The sequence below is a fragment of the Sorex fumeus genome, unplaced genomic scaffold (assembly GCF_029834395.1).
Source record: "Sorex fumeus unplaced genomic scaffold, SorFum_2.1 ptg000098l, whole genome shotgun sequence".
NCBI classification, from domain to species: Eukaryota; Metazoa; Chordata; class Mammalia; order Eulipotyphla; family Soricidae; genus Sorex; species Sorex fumeus.
The window spans coordinates 57,427,045-57,450,148 of record NW_026606155.1 but is presented as its reverse complement, the minus strand read 5'-3'; the positions used below and the strand labels follow the sequence as shown (position 1 = coordinate 57,450,148).

Here is a 23,104-nt window from a genome sequence, read left to right as displayed (position 1 = left end):
TGCCCCATAACCGCCGGCTCATACCTGGTTTTCCTATGAGCTCTGAGGCAGCGGCCACCTTGTATGCGGTCCAGATGTATTTCTGCCAAAAGCCGTTGGGTTTCGAGATTTGTTTCTGAGTCTCTGGGATCATGGCTGTTAATCAGCTTGATCAGGAGCCAGAGAGGCCATTTTTGAGGTGACTCAGGGTCTCGCTGGGATGGGGAGGAAAGGGCTGGTTCCAACCCCATCTGGTGAGGCCCCGCATGTCTCGTCACTGCAGACCCAAACCTGACTGTCCATTAGACTCTGGAGGATGGCGGTCACTGAGCCGCCAAGGGGAACAGGCCAAGCCACGAAAACTATTCCCACCTGGAGTGGCCCAGCGCCAGTAATCTACTGAAGGAACAGGACACATTTCTGCCAAAAGCCTTTGGGTTCCAAGATTCGTTTCTGAGTCTCTGGGATCATGGCCGTTAAACAGTTCGATCAGGAACCAGAGAGGCCATGCCTCCAATTATATAGCTGAGCTGGAGGTGGTTTGTGGGTGTGTCTCCTACATACCTAACTTTTGGCCGTTTACTTTCTTGGTAAACTTTGTCCCAAGATTTTGGGGTCTGGCCAAAGGCACAGCAGCAATTTTGGGGTATCTGAAAGTCTGACATTGCCATCAGGCTGCTGATGCACTCACCTCACAGGTACAGATTGACCTGCTGGCGGCACCATACCTCCCTAATTCATATTCTTATCAGGACCTTAGAGAACACTCCTAGAGATTGCTTCTTTTCTGAGAGGTCTATCCTTCTCCGGGTGATACCTCAGTTTCTCCATCTCCAAAGAGCTCATGATTTGCACCTCAAAGGCATGTGTTCTTCATGTCTTTCGGCTACTGCAGAGTGAGGCAATTTCTTCCTAAGTTTTAAGTTTTATTATTTACCAAAAGCTCCTTCTCAGCACACCCTGCCTTACTGTCTGGAATACTCCCTCTACATATTTTACTCTCTTCAACCTTTAAGGGGCACATTGGTGAAGGTGTCTGCCTTCTCTGTCTTTAACATCTTTATGCTGACAAAAGGGCACAGACCCTGCCTATATAAGGGAGTGAAATTTCACTCTAACTTAATATTATAGAGGCTCAGGCTATGGTTTATTGAGTTTCAGAGTTGTCAATTTGAAAGCAAAATCAGATAGATCAGACAACAAGTTTCTAAAAAGTATGAGGCCCTGGAGGAGAAAAGCTTTCCCTGTGCCAGAGAGGGCAGAGTATTTAAGAGAATAAGAAAACGGGGTATGGTGCTGCAGAGGTCAATCTGTATCTGTGAGACGAGTGCATCAGCAGCCTGATGGTGCCTTCAGCCTTCCAGATACCCCAAAAATTGCTGCTGTGCCTTTGGCCAGACTCCAAAAACTCGGGGCAAAGTTTACCAAAAAAGTAAACGGCCAAAAGTTAGGTATGTTGGAGACACACCCACAAACCACCTCTGGCTCAGCTATATAATTGGAGGCATGGCCTCTCTGGTTCCTGATCGAACTGCTTAATGGCCATGATCCCAGAGACTCAGAAACAAATCTTGAAACCCAACGGCTTTTGGCAGAAATGCGTCTGGTCCCTGCAGTAGGTTACCAGTGCTGGGCCAACCCAGGTGGGAATAGGTTTTGTGCATTGGCCTATTTCCCCTGGTGGCCCAGTGGCCACCATCCTCAAGAGGCCACTGGACAATCAGGTTTGGGCTCACAGTGATGAGACATGCGGGGACCTCACAGGATGGGGGTGGGTCTGGCCCTTTCCTTCCCATCCTATCGAGACCCTGAGTCACCGCCCACGAACGGCCTCTATGGTTCCTGATCAAGCTGCTTAATGGTCATAATCCCAGAGACTCAGAAACAAATCTTGAAACCCAGCGGCTTTTGACAGAAATGTGTCTGGACCCCGCAGTAGGTTACTGTCACCGGGCCACCCCAGGGGGGAAAGGTGCTGTTCCTCTGCCTGCTTCCCCTTGGTGGCTTGGTGACCACCATCTGCCAGAGGCCATTGGACAGTCAGGTTTGGACCTGCAGTGTCAAGACATACGGGGGCTCATGGGATGGGTGTGGAGCCAGCCCTTTCCTCCCCATCCAATGAGACCCCGAGTCGCCACCCATGAATGGCCTCTCTGGCTCCTGATCAAGCTGTTTAATGGCCATGATCCCAGAGACTCAGAAACAAATCTTGAAATCCAACGACTTTTGGCAGAAATGTGTCTGGTCCCTGAAGTAGGTTATTGGTGCTAGGCCAACCCATTTGGGAATAGGTTTTGTGCCTTGGCCTGTTCCTCCTGGCAGCCCAGTGGCCGCCATCCTTCAAAGGCCACTGGACAGCCTGGGTCCGCAGTGATGAGACACACAGAGTCTCACAGGATGGGGGTGGATCTGGCCCTTTCCTCCCCACCCCAACGAGACCCCCAAGTCGCCGCCCACGAACTGCCTCTATGGCTCCTGATCAAGCTGCTTAATGGTCATGATCCCAGAGACTGAGAAACAAATCTCAAAACCCAGCGACTTTTCGCAGAAATGCGTCTGGACCCTGCAGTAGGTTACTGTTGCTAGGCCATCCCAGGGGGAAAGGGTGCTGTCCCTCCGCCTACTCTCCCTAGGCGGCTTGGTGGTTAACATCCTCCAGAGGCCATTGGACAGTAAGGTTTGGGCCCTCAGTAACAAGACACATGGGGCCTCACGGGATGGGGGTGCAGCCGGCCCATTCCTCCCTATCCTAATGAGACCCCAAGTCTTTGCCCACGAATGGCCTCTCTGGCTCCTGATCAAGCTGCTTAACAGCCATGACCCAAGTGACTCAGAAACAAATCTCGGAACCCAGTGGCTTTTGGCAGAAATGCCTCTGGACCCTGCAGTAGGTTACTGTCGCCAGGCCACCCCAGGGGGGAAGTGGTGTTGTCCCTCTGCCTGTTCCCTCTAGGTGGCTCGGTGGTTGCCATCCTCTTGAGGGCACTGGACAGTCCGGTTTGGGCCCTCAGTGATGAGACATGCAGGGCCTCAGGGGATGGGGGTGGAGACGACCCTTTCCTTCCCATCCCAATGAGACCCCGATCAGGATCTGGCTCCTGATCTGATCAAGCTGCTTAACAGTCATGATCCCAGAAACTTAGGAACAAATCTTGGAACTCCAGAATCTTTTATGAGGTAGCTATACCCATTTCTGCCTTTACTGATTACACAGGTCAGCAGTATTCACTGAGGAGGGGATTACTCATGTACATGAATACCAGGATGTGGAAATCATTAGGGAGACCATCTTGGACACTGACTATGAGAACCATTTTTTTTAAAATAAAATCTGCAAATGGTACCATGTGTTATCATTGCTGATATTTGGAATAGGTTATCAATGTTTTTTCTTAATTTAATTTTTTGTACAGACTTACAAATTTTTGTGATTACATTTTAATCAAACAATGTTCGAGTGCCCATCCCACCACCAGTGCTCATTCTCTACTACCAGTGTTCCCAGTGTCCCTCCCCAGCACCCTCACCCCTTTCTACCCCTTGCCTCTGCGGTAGACACATTCCCTCTTACTCTCTTTTTCCTTTTGGGTGTTATGGTATGCAATACATGCACTAAGCAGTCATATTTGGTCAATAGTCTACTTTCAGTACACAACTACCATCCAGGGTGAACACTCCAATGATAATTTACTTGGTGGTGTCTTATCTTTCCCACCTGCCTTTTCCCCCAGCAAATGAGATTGTTTTGCAAGCCCGTGAGGCAATCCTCCTATTCCTTTTCTCTACTATTCTTAGGTGTTATTCTCTTGTGTTACTTTATATTCCACAGATGGGTGCAGTCATTCTGTGTCCAATCTGTTCTTTCTGACTCATTTCACTTAAAGGTTAACAATGTTTTAACTTAAGCTTTATATTAGTTATTTTTTAAGTGATCTTATAATGGAGAACAAAAAGTAATTTCTTGAATGCATTGCCTGGCATTTAAAAACATGGTTTATAGTTCTTTTTGCTTGTTTTCCTGTCTTTGGGGAATACCCAGAAGTGCTCAGGGCTACTCTCAGCAAGAGTGGATGGCTCCTAGGGAACTCAGAGGCCTGTATGGTGCTGGAGAACAAACCCAGGTCTCCTGAACACCAAAGCATGTACTCCCATCACTGCCTCTCTCGCCTTTGTACTGAATTTTTATTATTATTATTTTTTGTTATTGTTGGGCTGGAGCGATAGCACAGCAGGTAGGGCGTTTGCCTTGCAGGCGTCCAACATGGCTGACCCGAGTTGGATTCCTCCGTCCTTCTCGGAGAGCGCAGCAAGCTACTGAAAGTATCTCGCCTGCACGGCAAAGCCTGGCAAGCCACCCATGACATATTCGATATGCTAAAAATAGTAACAGTTGTCACAATGGAGACGTTACTGGGCCTGCTTGAGCAAATTGATGAACAACGGGAGGAGAGTGACAGTGACAGTGACAGTGTTATTGTTGAACTAGATGGTAAGCTTCTAGAGGAAAAAAATCTTGACTTACATTCCTCTTGGCTTCCTAGAACTAAGAAACTGTAATACAGTGCTGTTCACAGAGCTGACTGTCAGCCACTACATGGTTCATAATAAATTCAAAGGGATGTCATATCAGAAACAGCAGATGCTATAACCTAGAAGGTGGTGATTAATTCAAATACATCTGTAATTTCTTTAAAAAATAAAAAAAATGAATCACTGTGAATTACAAAGTTACTCATGATTGTGTTTCAAGTGTACAGTGTTCCACTACCAGCTCCTTCACCAGTGTCCACTTCCCTACACCACTGTCCTCAGTTCCTTTCATCACCCACCACCTCCCATCCTACCATTTTGGCTGGCCCTTTTTATTTTTCTTTTTTCCTTTTAGGTACTGTGGTCTACAAAACTGTTACTGATAGGGTATCAGGTGTATTACTTTGCCTCTCTTTAGCACCAGTCCTTGTACAGAGTGATCACTTCCTCCTATCATTGTTATAGTGGTTCCTTCCCTGACTTATCACTCCCCCCATTTCTATAATCTCTAAAAAGAGGAATTTTGTTTTATCTTCCCTGGAACAGTTGTTAACAAAAGTTAAGAGCTGGAAGATGACTTTATGTAGAAGTTGGGATTTGATTGCAGACACTTCATGGTTTCCTGAGTACCACTGGGAGTTCTTGCCTGTCTTCTGAGCACTGTTGGTTGTGGCCCCCAAACCCAAATTAAACCAAAATAAAAGGTAAAAGATGATGCCGTGCTTGCCGTAGACTTGATCATATTTTGAAAGTAGCTTTCTGTTTTAAAGGATCTGAATTAAATAAGCATTTAAAATGATTTAATAAATTATAAAAGCAGTGTATATAAAAAGTAGAACAAGAACATCAGTGAATCTGGAAATATTTTAATTTTTGGGAACAGATTGTTAGGACTTTGTGGGAAAGTTATCACATATATCTAGTAATAGTGCCTGTAGCTGTCTTGTTTAACTTTGCATGGTAGATATTCAGATGCTCAAGGTTTTTTGTTTGTTTGTTTGTTTGTTTTGTTTTGTTTTGCTTTTTTGGGTCATGCCTGGCTGCTCAGGATTACTCCTGGCTCTACACTCAGGAATTACTCCTGGCAGTGTTCAGGGGACCATATGGGATGCTGGGGATCAAACCCAGCTTGGCTGCGTACAAGGCAAACACCCTACCCACTGTATTATAGCTCCAGCCCCCAAGTTTTTTTTTTTAAGAATCATATTTTGGGGCTGGGAGCAATAGTATAGCAGGTAGGGCGCTTGCTTTGAATGCAGCCGACCTGGGTCCGATCCCCGGCATCCCATACTGTCCCCTGAGAACTGCCAGGATTAATTCCTGAATGCAGAGCCAGGAGTAACCCCTAAGCAATGCCGGGTATGACCCAAAAAGAAAAAAAAAAATACAGGGTCCAGTCATCCAGAACAACCATATAGAATGTTTAATTAAAAAGTCAAATGTCGATAAAAATGAATGCAAAGCAGCCTTGACACATTCTTGTCCCTGTAAGCAGGATTCTACAGGCCAGTGCCATCAGGCTTTTGCCTGCGGTAAGGAAGAGAAAGTCAATAATGCAAATCAGGGCAGTTTGAAAAAGTAACCTGTGTGGACAAGTATTTGTTTAGGGCCATAAAAATGTCTTTTCTTTCTGAAACTTGAACTTCATAGTAAGTTATTAAAAGATAGTCTCCTTAAATACCTCTGGGGAAACCATTAAAGGGTCTGTGTTAAAGACTCCTTGTCTTCACAACCAGCGTCCTTTGGAGGAAAATCTGGATTGTGTGAAGAGGGTGGGGGGTTGCTCTCCTGTTCCTTTTAAAGATGATTGAAAGAGTTACTGGGCCAGCCCAACGGGCCAGAGGAACAGTGCTGCTTCTGTGACTTGCCCATCTGAGGGGAAACATATTAAGGGAAAGACTTGGACTCTGTTTCAAATATTTTAAAAAATGCACTTTTAAAAAGTATAAGCTCTGCTTCTGGTGTCTATAAAATTCAGACTCTGTATCCTTCTGGCTCTGACATTTAGGATTTTAACTTAGGTGTCACAGGCAGAAACTGCTCGAAAAGCACATGTAAAATGTTGCCAGGATTGATAAATTGGACAACATACAGTTTCACAGATTTTCTAGTATTTAAAAACTTGTGCTGGTCACCATCAAGCTTTTGATTCAGGAAGATATGCTAAAATTAATACTTGTTAGGCCAAATACTGATTGTAGTTCACTTAAGAATTCACTTTAATTTTTTCTCCTCAAGTGTCCAAATACAAGTACCTGATTCAACATTATTTTAATTTAATCTATTATATTTTATTCATTTATTTACTTAGTTTTGGGGCCATACCTGGCAAGCTTGGGGCTTACTCCTACCTTTGTGCTCAGGGGTCAGTCCTTCAAGTGCTTGGGGGAAACCATATAGGGTTCTGGAGATTGAATTGGTGTTAGCTCTGTACAAAGTAAATGTCTTAAACTGTGTATTATCTGTTTTTATATCCTAACAAAGTTTTCAGTATTACTTATATTTCTTTTATATTTGTTTGGTTTGGGGGCCACAGATGGCTGTGCTCAGGATGTACTCCTGGGTCTGAGCTCAGGGAATCACTCATGGGAGGCTTAGGGGAAATACGGGATGCCCAAGGTGGAAACATGGTAGACTGCGTGCAAAGCAAGCACTGTACCTGCTGTATTTTCTCTGGCTCCAATATTTAAGACAGTGTTATGTATTCTATTTCTTTGTTTCTTTTGTAACTTTTTTCCTTGTCTCATTTTTAATTTTTTTTGAATTGACTTCATCCCAAATATGTAAAACAGTTTGAAATTTGATTTTTTTTCTAGTTTCTAAGTATATAGTCATAGCCTTTTAAACAATAACTTAATTTTTAATTGACATTATCTTTTATTTCTGCTCATATCTGGAATTTCCAATATAAAGTAAAATAATGATGGTTATAATAGGTATATTTATTTTGCTTTAGTTTTTGTTTTGTTTTTGTTTGCGGGCCACTTTTGGATGTGCTTAGGGATAACTCCTAGCAATACTCAGGGATCACTCCTAGCAATGCTCAGGAACCCATATGGTATGCCAGAGATCGAACATGGGTAGACTGTGTGCAACCTTACCCATTGTACTATCACTCTGGTCCCTATTTTGCTTTTTAATTTAATGTGAATAATAACAGCTTTATATAAGTTATATATATGTATATGTGTATGTGTGTGTGTGTGTGTGTGTGTGAGAGAGAGAGAGAGAGAGAGAGAGAGAGAGAGAGAGAGAGAGACTGTCAAGTTGGGAGTTTATGAGTTCTGCCCTGTCTCCTACTCATGAAGCAGCTGCTCCTTGCTTGAGTCTGGTCTGAGAGTTGAAACAGTCAGAGGAGGAGATGAGCTATGAGTGTGTAGGGTCTGACCTAATGCTCTTCATTGGAACTGTGACCATTTCAGCTGCCTCAGTACAGCTGCCTCCTTGCTTCTAGCAGTCTAAGGGCTCTCCCTGTGCTCTCCTACAGCTGCTAACTGTTCTAGGGTTTTCATCCCCACCCACCCTTACACCATCCCCATCCCTGCACTTCCATGCTCTGTCTTGGGACTCTCCCTACTCTCTTAGAGCTTAGGGGGTCAGTGGTCACTCTTTCACCCTCTGGACTCTGTGCGTGCATCAGGGGTTCTGAGCTTTTCCCTGGCTCTAGGCATTATGCCCCAGCACCATCAGTAATCATGGCTAGTGGGAACATTAGCTGGTAGTGTTCTCTCTCTCTCTTTCTCTCTCTCTCTCTCTCTCTCTTTCTCTTTTTTCTCTCTCCCTTTTCTTTTAGAGTGGGGAACAAAGTAGGCACAATTTCAAGCATCTTCCTTTCCGCAAACCTGCGGGTAGTACAAGTACCCAAGGTGCTGCTATTTTCCTAAACTCCAGGACCTTTTATTTCTCTGGGTTCCTAAAACACACGCAGATAGTCATGTACAAAGACATTACATTGGGACTTACTCCTTCTGGGATCCCCAAATGTACCACCATGTACTCAGCCCCTTTGGGTCAAAAGTTTAGCTGTGTTAGTGAGAAGAAATTTCTAGTCTTATAACAGAAGATATATATATATATATATATATATATATATATATATATATATATGCTGGATTGAAGCTCATTCGCAGAGCACATACTACCATGCATGAGGTCTGAGTTTTTATCCTATGCAACAAATATACACGTATTTTGTTTTCATGTATTCTCATTTATTCATCACAACAAATGTGAAATATACATTATTATTTTCCAAATCCTGATCCTCAAGGCCTGAGAAAGAGCTTGGAGACTTAGGATGCCTGCCTTGCAAACATAAGGTCATAAGTTGTACCCCTGTTGTCTGCACACATACTGTGCATGATCCTGGCAGTACTGCTGTTTGAACCTGGAAACACTGCTCTATTGATCCCTATTGCTGCAACAAAGTTCTCACTGCACAACAGTCAGAGGTGAGCAAACACCATAAATAAAGGCTGCAACTCCAGCAGTTATTGTAACCAGAAGATATGTGTATACCAAGGCTAGAAAATGCATCCCCAGTGATCACTGTGGTAGTCCAATCAAAATGTGCGTGAGCACCACAATTAAAGGAGTACAACTCTCCACCTTGACTAGTTGTGCAGACACTAGAAACATGATGCACGACCCCATTAAGCATTATGACTGAGTGTGCAAGCACCAAGGCCAGGTGTGTGTAGGATTCTGGTCACTGCAGTAACATCAACCATAATGAAGGGAAGGGAAAAGGATTGATTTGTTCAGGTCTGTGCTAATTATAAAGTTATTGAGTCAAGATTTGCCAAGGATTCCAAACTACAGATCATGTGAGCTCAGCCACCATATTATATGGCTCTCTTTGTCATTTTTACTTGAGGCTATCATGAAGATTATTTTTTAAAAAAATCTTTGACTCCTAAATGTATTTCCCAATATTAAATGAGCACACTAAAAACTTAATCACTGGTTTATAGTGCTATAGAATTTCTGGAGTATAACTTAACATCTCTGTGTATGCATAAATCTTATAGCATCTGCCACTAAAGTTCTAGTGTCATTTCGCTATCAAAATGAGCCCACTATTTAGTCTTCCCACTCCCCTCCCCCTTTCTCTCTTGTTACAACTACACATACCTCTCTGAGCCTGAGACTTTATTTTGGTAGGTGTTATGTCATACATATTTCTTCATATGACTGATAACTTTTGATTGTGTGGAAAACGCTGTGACTTTCACCTATATTTTGAACCTGTGTTGTTCCCCTCTTGCTCTAGTCTAGAAATTGTGTGAGACAGAAATATTGGATGACTAAACTCTTAACGTTTTTGCTTTCACTCCCATAGTTATATACATCTTGTTGACTAGTCCTCCAAGAGTTGTTTTGACTTTTTTTCCTGATTATTAGTAATTTATGCTAATAAGAATGAAGTATAAATAAATGAATTCAATAGGATCTCTTGGGGGGAGAGGTCATATCCAGTGGTCTTGGGAGCTATTCCCAGTTCAGTGCTTGCTTTTGGTGGTGCTCAGGGATCAAATACTAGCCCCTGCATGAGAAGCATGAGCTAAGCCCATTGACTCATCTCTTTAGCGGCTCAGTTGTATATTTTAACGAAATGAAGAAAAGGTTAAAGAGCAGAGGTTTTTTTTTTTTTTTATTAGTGAAGCACCATGGGGTACAGTTGTAGATTTACTAATCTTTGTGCTTGGGTTTCGGTCATACAATGATCAAATACCCATCCCTCCACCAGTACCCATTTTCCACCACCATGGATAATATCCCCCCCATCCCCCCATCCCCCCTCCCACCCTGCCTCTGTGGCAGGGCATTCCCTTTTGTTCTCTCTCTCCTTTTGGGTGTTGTGGTCAAAGAGCAGAGTTTTGTTTATTTTATATTTTTGGGGGGATGAGGTAGCATCTGGCAATGCTTGAAGCTAATTCTGACTCTGAGCTCAAGATTCTCAGGGCGCTTTGTGGTGCAGGGAATCAAACCTGGGTCATCAGTATGCAAGGATGGAAGCACCTTATTTAGCCTATAGAGGAGAGTTTTAAAACATGAGTGTTTCATACCTTGCTGTTGACAGTCAATAAAAGGCAAACTCAGTGTAGCCAACTGAATATTTTAAGGACACAAAACTGAGCTGTTAGGAACAAAACAACTTGCTTTATTATAAAAGGGGAAGCAGAGGGCATACTCAGCTGTGCTCAGGGCTTACCTCTGACTCTGAGCTCAGGGATCACTCTTGGTGGACCAAAAGTGGTGCTTGATTGAACCTGGGTTGGCTATGTGCAAGGCAAGCCCCCTACTATTTCTCCAGCCCCGAACAACTTGCTTGTTGATGGATTGTCTATGACTTTATAGTTTTTGCAGAATATAATAATTGTTATGAATGATGATTTGTTTTCTTTTAACCATCTCAACTGAATAGAGAGTTTATTATAGCAACTAACATTAGTAATGATAAAATGATGCTGTTAGATAATTATTGAACCCATTAAATTGTAAATATATTTCTGTTTCTTTCTGGTTTTGAAGATTAGATTTTAGTTTTAATTTTTTTCTTTTCTTGTAGCCATTTAATAGTATTTTACACTAAATAATTTAATATTACCTGTAATATTTAGCCTGATAATGTATCTATAGAAGTCAATAACTTAAAACCACAAGAAATGGTAGTAATATAAAAACTATATTATCTCTTTTAGTCTATATTTCTTATTTATTTCATATATTGACTGGCTTATATTTCTTTTTTTGGGCGAGAGTCATTTGGACCATGCCCAACTATGCTCAGCATTTCCTTCTGGCCCTGTGTTCAGGTGTCACTCCTAACAGTGCTCAGGGGAGTATATACCATCTCAGTGATTGAACTGGGTTGGTCCATATACTAGGAAGCACTTTAACCCCATGCTTTTTGTACAGTCTTACAGTTCACACACATATATATATATGTTACTGCATTATATTAAGTAATATTTTGAACAATGAATTATATGCTTGTGATGTTAAATAAATGACTTTTTAAAAATTGTTTCCCTTTCCTTCTTAAAGGATATTTGTCTAAGAAAAATCTCTGACCAGGAAGTATCTGAAGAGCAACCTGAATTAGAATTGCAGATAAGTATTTAGAAACTTCAAATGGTGAATTTATTTACATAATTTTATCTTTTATAAAGAAATCTCTTTGCCTATGTTAAATAATTGTCTCTTGTTAAGGAGAGGTTTATTTAGAGAGTTAAAATAATTTCTTCTGATTTGTTATAGAGATATATGTTTAATGTAATACAACATTGAGAATCTTGGCTATTTTGACCTACTACTACTGCCTATCATAGACCTTTTGAACTATGACTCAAAGTTTTTTATTTTTTAGTCTGGAGATATAAAGATCTAAAAGGCTATTGGAGAAGTTATCAGCATTTAAGAAAGTGCTATCAGAATTGAGGAAAGTATTGACAAAGAAAGAATTTTGTGGAGAAATATGGATAGTGGGTGGCAAAAGTTTGATTTTGCTACAGAAATAAAGCTTCATTTTCAGAAATAAAGCTTTATTTTCAATCATCATCGACAAAATACTTACGGGATTCAAAGCAATGTGAAATAAATTCCCTGTGAAGTGATTATCGTAGTATCTAGAAATCCACATTTCTATAAAAAAAATGCTGGTAAGTTCCTTACAAAAGATTTGTAATATTATGGCATTAAATAACAGGCTTCCTCAGTTCCTAACAAGATGACGTGCATGAAATACATAAAATGTCACATCACATTTCACTTGAAACATCTTATGTTTAGAAAATGTATGTAATCTTTTTCATTTTAGAAAAGCCATAGATGCTATGAACTACTAGAATTTGAGATGCTTTGGGGTTTAAACTATATCTTTTCTGCATTGATATTCTTATCCCCAGCCTCAGGACCCAGTGTATGTGGAACTAATAGCCACTTGGCAAAGGTTTGTGAATAAATAAATTCTGAAGACTTGCCACATATGTTTCGCATATGCTTCATCATGAGAAGCTGACCACATTTCATTTAGGTTTAGAAACATAGAAATATTCATTAACAGAACAAACCTGACTTAATAGTAACAGTATATTGCATTACATATACTGAAAGAATTTTGAAGGAAATTCCTTAGATTTTGAAGGAAATCCCTCCCATTTCGAATGAAACTATAACTGGCTCAGGTATCATCTTGATTAAAATATTTAAGCAAAAATACTGATTTCTTTGTAATTCTGTGAGAACCATTGCCTCAACTTTGACATTTACAAGCTGTCACCGGGAGAAGTCTTCTGGGCATTTTGTTTTTAAGAAAAATCTGATCTATTCTTTAGTGGTAAAAAAGCTTTATAACCTAATATCCAGCTGTGGTGTAAAGGTTTTTCTGTGGTATCTTTCTTTCCAGACACATTTTTTTTTGAATGCCTACCCTGTGCCAGGTCGGCCGCGTGCAAGGCAAACTTCCTACCCGCTATGTTATTGCGTGGCCGACCTGGGTTCGGTTCCTTCGCTTCTCTCGGAAAGCCCAAGAATATCTCACCCACGAGCCTGGCAAGCTCCCCGTGATGTATTCGATATGCCAAAAACGGTAACAATGGTCTGGAGATGTTTGGTGCCTGCTTGAGAAAATGGATGAACAATGGGAGGACAGTGCTACAGTGCTACCCTTTGCTAGAATATAGAAAATTGTTTTCTAGCCATCCTACCAGTCCCCTAGACTTTTGGAAGCTTCCTGGTATGAGATGACTCAGGGAAGCACTGAGAACCTTGCTCTAAGAGGTACCAGGCAGCCCATCCTCTGAGCCTGGCAGCATCTCAGTGCCACAGGCCAGTGATCTTTCAGTTCTGTACTGCAACTTATAAGAACATTGTTAATGAACCACTTTATATTTATTTATTATTTATTTATTCATATTTTGCTTTTAGGATCATACCTGGCTATGTACAGGGGTTACTCCTGGCTTTGTACTCAGAAATTACTCGTGGGGGTACTTGTGGGACCATATGGGATGCTGGGAATCGAACCCAGGTCGGCTGCGTGCAAGGCAAACACCCTACCCACTGTGCTATCACTCCAGTCCCCAGTTTTTATTTTTAAGAACCTGCCATTTAAAATATATTTTGGAATCACCTTGATGAATGATTTCTTCTGTACTTAAAAAAATACGAGGAATTTATTCATTTTGTTTTCTCTTATGTTTTAGACATGGTTGATGTAGAGATAAAACAGACAGTTCTTACCTTTTAAAAATTTATTGAATGGAATAGACCAATATATAAAATATGAAGTATGATATTGTTTTTTTGTCTTCCCCTACCCCCACAGGGCTATAGATTGAATCCAGGTCTCCTTCACACAAAGTATGCACTTCACCTATTGAATATATTCTGTTAAATATATTCAATGCAAATTCTTTTTTCAGTCATTGTCAACGGGCATTTAAGTTGATTCATATGTTTTGACTATTGTGAGTAGTGCTGCCATTGATAGGTATAAAGATCCTTTCAAATTACTATTTTCCTATCTTTTGGATCTACACCAGTGATGGCACTATCAATTTACTTGGAACTTCTGGTTTTATTAGTTTTGTTTTTTACTTTTTTTCATAGAGGCTGCAACAATTTATATTTCTGCCTGGTTCTAATCTCTCTAGCATAGATTATTCTTACAGGTGTGAGGTGATGGCTCATTGTCGTCTTTATTTGCATTTTATTTGCATTTAGCAAGTGATGATAAGAATTTTTTCATGTATCTGTGGGCCATCTGTATGTTGTCTTTGGAGAAGTGTCTTAGGTTATTTGCCTATTTTAAAATTTTGGGGTTCCCGTTTTCTTCATCCCTTCTCCCCTCCCCTCCTCTTCTCCAGTAGAGGACTGCATACCCGGTGTCACTTGTATTGTTGGGGATCAGACTCAGTCCTTGAACACTGCTGTGATTTAATCTTCAATCTCTCATACTCTTTTATTCTTGAGCCTGTGTCCATTTGTTATGTTTTTCATGTTGATTGAATTTCAAATTTTATTCACTGTACACCTCATATACTACAACTTTGAATTATTTTAATATCTTCAGTATTTTTGAGGAGAAACTTTTTCTCTTCTACCTCCTTCCTCCCCCTCCCCATACCTATGGCTTGCTTCTATTATTTAAGTAAGCTTTTCTAGCTTTATTTTTGTTACAATGCCTCTTCTCATGACATTCTCTAATTCTGTGTCTTTAAATTTGCCTTCTGAAGACTTGCCATTTTGTTTTGTTTTGTTTCTTGGGGTCACACTCAGTTTAGCTAGCTCATGGTTTATTCCTAACTCTGGACTCAGAGATCACTCCTGGTGGGTTCAAGGGACTATAAACAGTGCTCAGGATCAAACCTGGGCTGGACACATGCAAGGAAAAAGCTTAACCCTCTGTACTATCCACCTGTCTTTTTTTTTTGTGACGAATTCATCATATTTTTTATACTTCCTTGCCTGGAGAATTCTGCATATACGCCTGGTTTTGACTTCTTTTGTTTTCCTGCAGATGGCACTGTAACTTCAGTGTTAAATTTTTCTTTGTTTCTATGACTTTGTTGAAGTGGGGAAAGTCAATGAAGATGTGGAGATGAAAGACTGGTCACAATGTCAGTAATTGGGAGCTAAATCGTGCATCCTGGAGAGAGAACTCCACGGTGTCCTCCACTTCTGAGGTAGCTTCTGACCGTTATTCATGGCAAAATTCTGTCTTATAGTTCGTTTCTGGACCATGTGATTGCCGCACTATTCCTTGAAGGTGTGTGTATATGTAGGGATGCAGTCAATTTAACTGTCTCAAATGCAGAACACTCGGCTTCTTTTTCTTTTTTGTCCCAGAGCTTAGTTTCTGCTAGTTGTGCAAAACTTTCACTCTTGTCTGGAAGGGTACTATTTTTATGGAGAGTTATTTCTATTCTATTGGTTGTCTTTCAGCTGGATCAGGTTTGCCAGCAGTGATGCTGACTGGTATACACTGTGCAACACTGGAAATCTCTTCAACCCATTGATTCTCCTCACTTCAATTTTGTGCTGTAATGATCCATTTGGGCTGGAGCGATAGCACAGCGGTAGGGCATTTGCCTTGCACGCAGCCAACATGGCCGACCCGAGTTCGATTCCTCCGCCCCTCTCGGAGAGCCCTGCAAGCTACCGAGAGTATCTCGCCCACATGGCAGAGCCTGGCAAGCTCCCCATGACTTATTTGATATGCCAAACACAGTAACAACAAAGTCTCCAATGGAGACGTTACTGGGCCCGCTCGAGCAAATCGATCCATTTAATGATACAAATATATAGTTACAAGGGTCTGTCAGGCAAATCAGACTGAGAGTTAAAGAAATTTATTTTGTTATGTGCAGTTGATTTGTGGCAATTTAGTAGGGAGCTTTGATTGCTGGCCTTTTTTATGCCATTCTTGTGGAAGTGTCACTACAACAAACAAGACCAAACCTCAAAGTTTAATGCTTTTGAGACCTCAAATTTTTTTGCTCTCAGGATGTATTCTTTCAGACTCTTAGAAAACAGTACAAAAACTCAAGGTAGTTTTTGTTAATGTGTGGATTTTATAAAACAATATTTATTATTTAGAAATTAAAAGTGGGAAAATATAAAATGCTTATTCATTCATTAAAAATATTAAAACAGCTACATATTGACACAAAACATTTTAAGGGAGAAGTATCTAAAACTAAGCAATTTTCAAGAAGGATAGAAGTAAATTACAAGTTTGAAAATCTAATATTTGCTTTTATAGAGAAATAGGTTTTCATCTGAACTTTTCTCCAATCTACTGTATATGTCTTCTTTTTAAAAAATAAAATCATGTGCTATTTTTCATTTTTTTCTAATGATTCTTTGATGAATGCATCTTCTAGATCATCAGTGTTGTTCTGGGTTAGTTGCCAGTAAGCAATGCCTTCACATACAGCATGTTTCAAATAGACTTTTTCAGAGATTTTTGTTAGCTAGTTTCTTTTTGGGCCACACTCTCAGCGATGCTCAGGGTTTACTCTTGGTCTGTGCTCAGAGATCAGTCTTAGCAGTGATTGAGGGGGACCATAGTGAGTACCAGGAATCAAGCTCAGGTTAGCTTTTCAAGGAAAGCATCCTTCCCGCAGTACTATCATTCTAGATCCTCTTCAGTGATTTTTTAAAAAAGAATTAGTTTAGGTGACTGTGCTCAATTTTTGGGTATTGATGCACAAAAGTACTGCCCCCAAATATGGAATGATTCACAATTTTTCAGTTGTCCTAATGCACTGGGCCTTGCTGATCTATTATATATCATTCCAATTTTAGTATCTGTGTTGAAGTGAACAGTAATGTTGTACAATGTTCTTTTGGTTTAAGTATATTAAATAAACTGATACCATGCATACTGGAATGAGAGTGATGTTTATTAGCATTTTGTTAATTATAGTTATGTATGATCTTTTTTAATACACTAAAACTTAAAGTGGGAGTCTGTTAAATATTAGTTACAAGGAGAAATCTAGAACCTGAAAAGTTAATGAATTGTATGCCATTACATTAAAATTATTTTATATGTATTCTTTGAATGTATTCTTTATATGTATTCATTGTTACATTGTTTTCTAACCTCACACATTAAACATTTGAAAGTATTAGTCTGCTGTTTTACCCATCAGAGATTTTTCATCATCAGAGCAATGTCAATACTGTAAAAAAGGAAAATAAGTCACTAATATTATGAAAAGTGGTTTGACATTGAAGATCCTTTGAAAGGGTGGTAAAGACTATCAACAGAGGTGGATGATACTTTGAGAATCACCAATCTGCTGAATGGAGCAGAAAGAGGGGATAGTATTAGTTACAATTTGGAATCAGATTGTCTGATTTCAACCACAGATTTGTTACTTGCTTGCTATGTGACCTAGGGTGTTTTACTTCCTTAGGCCTCAGGGTTTTTTTTTTTAAATTTCTGTATATAAAATGACATTACAGACCAATCTTACTTCATGGGGTTGTAAACGAGATCATAGTTAATTATCATGATTCTGATTATTAGATTATTGTAAGATAAAGTGTGATGTAAGCCAAAATAAAGGGTAAAGGCACTGCACTGCACTGTAGCACTGCACTGTACTCCCGTTGTTCATCAGTTTGCTCGAGTGTGCACCAGCAACATCTCACAAAAAATTGTGAGACTTGTTATTACTGTTTTTGGCATATTGAATATGTCACGGGTTGCTTGCCAGGCTTTGCTGTGTGGGTGAGATACTCTCGGTAGCTTGCCGGGCTCTCCAAGAGGGGCGGAGAGATTGAGCCTGGGTTGGCTGCGTGCAAGGCAATCACTCTACCTGCTGTGCTATCACTACAGCCCAAGAGACAGAATAGTGAGAGAACCAAAAAAGGCTTTGCGGGGGAGTAAAGTTGAGCAGAATCTTGAAGAAGGTCAAGTACAGCTAGAGGGCCAACATTGCTCTATTCTCAAGCTCTGTTTTTTTCTGATTTCTATTTTGGAAGGTGCTTAATTTATTAATTAATTTATCTATTAATCTCCCAAACCAGAACCCAGAGATACTGTGTAGTGGAGCAGAGGAATTAAAAAAAAAAGACCCATGATTAACAGTTTCAAGAGTTGAGAAACATGAAATGAATGAGTTCATCATAGGTGGCAGAATAAGGGTCGTGACTTATTATTTCCATGAATTTATTCTGCCACTTTGTGGAGATTTTATTAACTCTTTTTCACAAATCAGGAAAGACGAAGCAGTGTTAAATAACTTGACCAAGTAGACATCTGTTAATTAACAAATCCAGGGTTTGAATTAAAAGTCCATCTGGTTTAAAGTTTTATTTCTTTGTACAACTCCATGTATAAAGAACATGAGCTTTAGGTTAGTTTCATTTTACAAGCTAATTTTCAAGTTCATACATCCTTCTTGCTAAATAAAGAAATGTATAATAATAGAGCATTTGCCTTGCATGCAGCTAATCTAGGTGCCAATCCTGGCATCCCTGAGCCTGTTAGGAGTGATCTTGAACATATAGCCAGGAATAAGCCCTGAGCACCACTGAATGTGTGCCCTCCAAAATACTTAATACTTTATGCTATCCTTTCCTTTTTTTGCTTATTAACAAACAAATGCCTGAAACAGCTACATTTGCAGCATTTCTAAATCATTCTATAAAATTCAGACTTTCATATATGTTCGATTGGTTTTATCACCTGTTAATTGGAAGCAATGAAGTTCTAAATTATTTTTTTAGAGCCATTCTGCCAGACCGAAGCAAGGAAGTTTACCTGCCAGTGTTCCATCATCCTAAGTAAACTTGGTTAAAAATTGGGTTATACCCAACGATGTATTTAAAGATTCTTCCCTTAAAACGTGGTGAGAGATTAAGTCATTGAGATTTTTTTTTTTTTTTTTTTTTTAAATATTTAGGTAGAAACTTTTTTTTTTTTTTTTTTTTTTTTTATAATTTATTTATTTATTGAATCACTGTGGGAAAAGTTACAGAGCTTTCGGGTTTAGGTCTCAGTCATGTAGATACCGAACACATTTCCCTTTGCCAATACTCATTTTTAACCCCGAACCCAAATAGACCCCCACCTCCCACCCCTCCCAATTCTTGTGAGGTAGATGAGTTCTAGTTAATACTCTATCTACTTTGACTAGATAGATTATTTCGATAGAAGATGCACAATTATTGTTTAGAGTTTACGACCCACCCCCCACAATCAGACATGCTGAAACAGCGTTGTGAAATGATTTGCTTTCTACAACTTGGTTTAAGAATAAAATGATGTCGCGCGGCCGCGATAGCGGCCGCGCGGTTTTGAATTTCTGCTATTTTACTTATTGACCCTGGAAGAATTTCTATTAAAAGTTAGCTAGTTAAGAGATTGGTTTCTGTGTCCTGGAGTCGTGGCCGTGCCGGAGAGCCGCTCGTGGGGGGCAGCTGGCGACCCCGGTGGGGCGTGGGGGACGGCCCACAAAGCCCCCCTTCCCATGGGGTCCCCGCTGCTCCCCCCCCGAGCCCGGCTCAAACCCGCTTTCCACAAGGCTCCCGTGCGGCCGCCATCTTTCTTTCCAGAGAGGAACGGGCGGGCTGGTCAACGCCCTTCCCCCTCCGGGCAGGCTTGGTGGCGCGGATCAACACAAGTCCATTTGCTTTTCTGCTCCAAGCGGCTGGTTCTCTGTGCTAAGTCCTTGTGCCTCCGGGGCCGTGGCCGTGCCGGAGAGCCGCTCGTGGGGGGCAGCTGGCGACCCCGGTGGGGCGTGGGGGACGGCCCACAAAGCCCCCCTTCCCATGGGGTCCCCGCTGCTCCCCCCCCGAGCCCGGCTCAAACCCGCTTTCCACAAGGCTCCCGTGCGGCCGCCATCTTTCTTTCCAGAGAGGAACGGGCGGGCTGGTCAACGCCCTTCCCCCTCCGGGCAGGCTTGGTGGCGCGGATCAACACAAGTCCATTTGCTTTTCTGCTCCAAGCGGCTGGTTCTCTGTGCTAAGTCCTTGTGCCTCCGGGGCCGTGGCCGTGCCGGAGAGCCGCTCGTGGGGGGCAGCTGGCGACCCCGGTGGGGCGTGGGGGACGGCCCACAAAGCCCCCCTTCCCATGGGGTCCCCGCTGCTCCCCCCCCGAGCCCGGCTCAAACCCGCTTTCCACAAGGCTCCCGTGCGGCCGCCATCTTTCTTTCCAGAGAGGAACGGGCGGGCTGGTCAACGCCCTTCCCCCTCCGGGCAGGCTTGGTGGCGCGGATCAACACAAGTCCATTTGCTTTTCTGCTCCAAGCGGCTGGTTCTCTGTGCTAAGTCCTTGTGCCTCCGGGGCCGTGGCCGTGCCGGAGAGCCGCTCGTGGGGGGCAGCTGGCGACCCCGGTGGGGCGTGGGGGACGGCCCACAAAGCCCCCCTTCCCATGGGGTCCCCGCTGCTCCCCCCCCGAGCCCGGCTCAAACCCGCTTTCCACAAGGCTCCCGTGCGGCCGCCATCTTTCTTTCCAGAGAGGAACGGGCGGGCTGGTCAACGCCCTTCCCCCTCCGGGCAGGCTTGGTGGCGCGGATCAACACAAGTCCATTTGCTTTTCTGCTCCAAGCGGCTGGTTCTCTGTGCTAAGTCCTTGTGCCTCCGGGGCCGTGGCCGTGCCGGAGAGCCGCTCGTGGGGGGCAGCTGGCGACCCCGGTGGGGCGTGGGGGACGGCCCACAAAGCCCCCCTTCCCATGGGGTCCCCGCTGCTCCCCCCCCGAGCCCGGCTCAAACCCGCTTTCCACAAGGCTCCCGTGCGGCCGCCATCTTTCTTTCCAGAGAGGAACGGGCGGGCTGGTCAACGCCCTTCCCCCTCCGGGCAGGCTTGGTGGCGCGGATCAACACAAGTCCATTTGCTTTTCTGCTCCAAGCGGCTGGTTCTCTGTGCTAAGTCCTTGTGCCTCCGGGGCCGTGGCCGTGCCGGAGAGCCGCTCGTGGGGGGCAGCTGGCGACCCCGGTGGGGCGTGGGGGACGGCCCACAAAGCCCCCCTTCCCATGGGGTCCCCGCTGCTCCCCCCCCGAGCCCGGCTCAAACCCGCTTTCCACAAGGCTCCCGTGCGGCCGCCATCTTTCTTTCCAGAGAGGAACGGGCGGGCTGGTCAACGCCCTTCCCCCTCCGGGCAGGCTTGGTGGCGCGGATCAACACAAGTCCATTTGCTTTTCTGCTCCAAGCGGCTGGTTCTCTGTGCTAAGTCCTTGTGCCTCCGGGGCCGTGGCCGTGCCGGAGAGCCGCTCGTGGGGGGCAGCTGGCGACCCCGGTGGGGCGTGGGGGACGGCCCACAAAGCCCCCCTTCCCATGGGGTCCCCGCTGCTCCCCCCCCGAGCCCGGCTCAAACCCGCTTTCCACAAGGCTCCCGTGCGGCCGCCATCTTTCTTTCCAGAGAGGAACGGGCGGGCTGGTCAACGCCCTTCCCCCTCCGGGCAGGCTTGGTGGCGCGGATCAACACAAGTCCATTTGCTTTTCTGCTCCAAGCGGCTGGTTCTCTGTGCTAAGTCCTTGTGCCTCCGGGGCCGTGGCCGTGCCGGAGAGCCGCTCGTGGGGGGCAGCTGGCGACCCCGGTGGGGCGTGGGGGACGGCCCACAAAGCCCCCCTTCCCATGGGGTCCCCGCTGCTCCCCCCCCGAGCCCGGCTCAAACCCGCTTTCCACAAGGCTCCCGTGCGGCCGCCATCTTTCTTTCCAGAGAGGAACGGGCGGGCTGGTCAACGCCCTTCCCCCTCCGGGCAGGCTTGGTGGCGCGGATCAACACAAGTCCATTTGCTTTTCTGCTCCAAGCGGCTGGTTCTCTGTGCTAAGTCCTTGTGCCTCCGGGGCCGTGGCCGTGCCGGAGAGCCGCTCGTGGGGGGCAGCTGGCGACCCCGGTGGGGCGTGGGGGACGGCCCACAAAGCCCCCCTTCCCATGGGGTCCCCGCTGCTCCCCCCCCGAGCCCGGCTCAAACCCGCTTTCCACAAGGCTCCCGTGCGGCCGCCATCTTTCTTTCCAGAGAGGAACGGGCGGGCTGGTCAACGCCCTTCCCCCTCCGGGCAGGCTTGGTGGCGCGGATCAACACAAGTCCATTTGCTTTTCTGCTCCAAGCGGCTGGTTCTCTGTGCTAAGTCCTTGTGCCTCCGGGGCCGTGGCCGTGCCGGAGAGCCGCTCGTGGGGGGCAGCTGGCGACCCCGGTGGGGCGTGGGGGACGGCCCACAAAGCCCCCCTTCCCATGGGGTCCCCGCTGCTCCCCCCCCGAGCCCGGCTCAAACCCGCTTTCCACAAGGCTCCCGTGCGGCCGCCATCTTTCTTTCCAGAGAGGAACGGGCGGGCTGGTCAACGCCCTTCCCCCTCCGGGCAGGCTTGGTGGCGCGGATCAACACAAGTCCATTTGCTTTTCTGCTCCAAGCGGCTGGTTCTCTGTGCTAAGTCCTTGTGCCTCCGGGGCCGTGGCCGTGCCGGAGAGCCGCTCGTGGGGGGCAGCTGGCGACCCCGGTGGGGCGTGGGGGACGGCCCACAAAGCCCCCCTTCCCATGGGGTCCCCGCTGCTCCCCCCCCGAGCCCGGCTCAAACCCGCTTTCCACAAGGCTCCCGTGCGGCCGCCATCTTTCTTTCCAGAGAGGAACGGGCGGGCTGGTCAACGCCCTTCCCCCTCCGGGCAGGCTTGGTGGCGCGGATCAACACAAGTCCATTTGCTTTTCTGCTCCAAGCGGCTGGTTCTCTGTGCTAAGTCCTTGTGCCTCCGGGGCCGTGGCCGTGCCGGAGAGCCGCTCGTGGGGGGCAGCTGGCGACCCCGGTGGGGCGTGGGGGACGGCCCACAAAGCCCCCCTTCCCATGGGGTCCCCGCTGCTCCCCCCCCGAGCCCGGCTCAAACCCGCTTTCCACAAGGCTCCCGTGCAAGTCATTGAGATTTTTAAAGTAACGAACAAGAGTGATATTTTGTAAGGAAGTTTTATTGATTGGCTCCGGTTGGGCAGAAGCCAGATGTTTAGTGCACCTTGACTCTGAATGTGGGGTGGAGTCAGGCAGGGTAAGATTTCCTTAGATGTGGTGCCTACTAATTGTGGGGTAGCTGAGCCAAGGGCCAAGGAAAGTAGTTTACCAGGCTTCACAATCCTTTTAGGT

The 23,104-nt window shown here is 44.5% G+C and overlaps 1 protein-coding gene across 1 annotated transcript in view; it reads left to right on the top strand.

Annotated features, from left to right (window-relative positions):
• Nucleotides 1–23,104, top strand: part of TTC6 (tetratricopeptide repeat domain 6) — a 217,642-nt gene that overhangs the window by 36,831 nt on the left and 157,707 nt on the right. The gene's annotated exons all lie outside the window — the stretch shown is intronic.